This window comes from Eublepharis macularius, chromosome 3 (assembly GCF_028583425.1).
Source record: "Eublepharis macularius isolate TG4126 chromosome 3, MPM_Emac_v1.0, whole genome shotgun sequence".
Taxonomy (NCBI): Eukaryota; Metazoa; Chordata; class Lepidosauria; order Squamata; family Eublepharidae; genus Eublepharis; species Eublepharis macularius.
The window spans coordinates 140494213-140497312 of record NC_072792.1 but is presented as its reverse complement, the minus strand read 5'-3'; the positions used below and the strand labels follow the sequence as shown (position 1 = coordinate 140497312).

Here is a 3100-nt window from a genome sequence, read left to right as displayed (position 1 = left end):
CGCGTCCAGAGAGGTTGGCATGGGACTGGCAGGCGCCCTGCCATGAGGAATCCAGGGCAGCAGCCAGTCTCTGGCAGCAGGGGACAGCCCCCAAGTGGTGCCGAAGGGGAGGGCTGGCCTGAGGCCGCCACCAAGAGGCAGACACAGCGGGCCTGCCCCCTCGTCCCCATCCCAAGGCAAAGAACACAGACACCCATTGCACAGAAATCAGCCTTTATTATTATATCATCCCACCTCCCCCAGCAGACGTGAGGAAGGGGAGGCGTGTAGGAGAGCCGTCTGTGCAGCAAAACACCCCACCCCACCCCCAAGGCGGCAGCGGCGGTCACCGGCGAGGCCGGCGGCCGGACCCCCTTGGCCGTCCACGGGCCCGGCCTCTCGCACGCAACTGGGCCCGAGGGAGGGGTGCCTCTGGGGCGGGTGGAGCTGCTGCTGCGGGTGGGGCCGGAGGGTCGAGGATGGCGACGAGCCGCCCGAGCAGGGCTTCGGCACGGACTTGAGAGGCACACCCCACCCCTCCCAACAACCATGGCCTGTTGGCGTGGGAGGCTGGCAACTGCTCCACGGGATTGGATGCGAGGCAGGACGCCCTGGGGTGGAAGGTGTTGGAATGACCAATGGGGCTGCTGCAGACGCCCGAGGGGCTGGACCCACTCTGGGAGGCGGCCGCTCATGGGACTGTGTTGCTGGGGCTGCGGCTGCGATGGGGGCGACCCTCCCCAGGCGCGCGAGACCTCCTGCCCGGGATATGGCATCCACCTGCCACCACCCTGGATTCTCCATTGGTGGGGGCTAGGGTTCCAGCGAGCGGACCGTTTGCCCTGCCATCTCCCGCCCCCTTGCAGCTGCAGCTCGCACCACCCTCTCCCTGGCTTATCGTGTGCCAGCTACTCTCCCCACCGGGGATCCCCGCTCACATGCCCCGCCCCAACCCTCTACCTGGCCATAGATACAGGGGGGTTAGCCGTGTTAGCCTGTGGTAGCGAATTCAAAAAGGGCCCCGTAGCACCTTTACAACTATCCAATTTTATTATGGCACAGGCTTCTGAGAATCAAGTTCTCTTCGGCAGATGGGTGGTACAGACACTGGTCAAATACAGAGGAGGAGGGGGGGAGGAGGGAGGGAGGGGGCGGGGAGGCAAGACGGGGTGTGTCGGATACATTTGTGGCAATGTGCAGGTGGGGAGATGTGACGGGAGTGTTGAGGGAGGGGCGGAGGACGAAGTCAGACTCGCAGACACAGAAAACAGTTGTTGTACATCTCGTTTTATTGCACTGGAAAGAGCGGGCTTGCGTTTAGGCTGGCGAGGGAGCTGGAGCATTCCACACAGCCCTCCTTCCCGCTCGGAGGGGCGGGGCTGGGATGCAGGCCGCGGCGCGACGGTGCTTCCTGGGCTGCAGCCAACCGTCCGTCAGAGATGTTTGGGGAGGGCGGGGCGCGGGGGAGCAGCCATGCCCTGGACGTGCCTGTGGGGGAAAAAGACACGTGTGGGCTTTGCCTCATTCCACTGGCAAGGCAAGCCCCACACTCCGCCATCCGGGGGGGTTGCACATGGTCGAGGGCAGCAGCTGATGCATGACGGTCTGGTGAGGATGCACTCGGCCTTGGCAAGCCTTTACCTTTAAGGGAGAGAATGAGCTGGTCACAACAAACACCTGGCCACATGTGGTTTTCGAGGCGCCTGCCTCTGAGGCAGCCAGGGGCGGCCATGGTTGCCCCCCACCCCTGCTGGGCCTCACCCAAAGCGGCAAGTGAGCGGGTGGGTTCAGGTGAATGGGCAGTTTGCGCTAATCTGCGGAATGCCCCCCCACCTCCTCCTTACCTGTCAGCGCTCCGTCGGTCATCACCAGGTGGGAGCGCCAGAGTCAGGGCACCTGCAAGGAAACGGGAGAGCATGCGGTTAATTTGCAAAGTGTCATTCCCTTCTGCCACGGAAGGGTTAGTTTGTTTGTGCTTAGTTAGAAGCAACTAGCATGCATCAGTTAGCTGTGGAGTCATTCTTTCTATCACGGTAGAAAGAGAGTTAGGCAGACATTTGCACCTCTTCCCCTTTATGCGAAGTTCCCCCAGTTTTTCGCAAAGTCCCCGGAGTGCATTCTGCGCCTGCCAATGTGAATGCCCTCAGCCCGTTTCGGTTTTCAAAGGGGCAATGCCACTCAGCAGACGGGCAGAGCCTCCGGCCGAGTGCTCACTTACCTGGGGGTTTGGGTGGCGCTGGCCGGATGTTTTGTAGGGCGCGGTCGCAGGTGATTGGGTGCAGAGAGGGGGGCTCGTCCACGCCGGGCGCGCACGCTGATTGGTCCCCGGGATAGTTCTCATCCTATGCTCCTTCGGGCCATAGGGGCGGGGCGAGGCGCTCAGAGAGGGGGCTGATTTTTCGCCGTTCCATGGACGCCTATGGGCTACGCCTTCTTTTTCCGTGGCGTAGCTTTTTTGCGCCGCTGTGGGCGTTCCCGCTTCTGGAGGAGCTTAGGGAGCGGACTAACTCTGACCCCGCCTTGCTCCCCGCCCCCCCCTGCGTCGGCGTAGGGCTCTACGCCACTTCTGCGCCGCCGCCCGGGCGCCTGTGGCTTGCACCGGTGCTGGCCCGCCGGCGGGCCAGCGCCACGTCCCAGCGCGGGCGGAAGGCCACTTACGCGGGTGTACGGGCTAGATGCGCCCTCGCAAGCCTTAGTTCGGTTCCTGTTCACTTTCCGTGCCCTTCTTAGGATTGGGCTGCCCACTAAGGACCTGTCTCTTGTTATAATGAACCAGGGATTTGTCTTCTGTATTCTGTCATCCAGAGCCTGACGCCTATTATGATACTACCACAAGAAATAAAATTGATTATGTTAATTATGGATATATGATGAATAAGCAAGATAAAATAAAAACTCAGCAAGAATTTCAAGCTCAAGGAAAAAATATCTCATGGTTGATGGATTATCAAGTGGTGCCCAAATTTAAAGAACAATTATCCAAAGAAGGTGGCCAATTAAGAGAGAAAACAGTGTTTGAGTAACGAATCACTGGAGATTCAAAACACCTATTAGGAAAAGTATATAAAATCTTATTGCAATATCAGAACAAGTTAAAAACTGTATGATAAAATGGATGCAA

At 59.5% G+C, this 3100-nt stretch overlaps 1 long non-coding RNA gene across 1 annotated transcript; it reads right to left on the bottom strand.

Annotated features, from left to right (window-relative positions):
* Positions 1–1250: 1250 nt before the first annotated feature.
* Positions 1251–2581, bottom strand: LOC129326678 (uncharacterized). Its single transcript, XR_008596724.1, has 3 exons — positions 2198–2581; positions 1824–1875; positions 1251–1467 (listed from the first exon to the last, which is right to left on the bottom strand). It is a non-coding gene; the product is annotated as an uncharacterized LOC129326678 (long non-coding RNA).
* Positions 2582–3100: the final 519 nt, after the last annotated feature.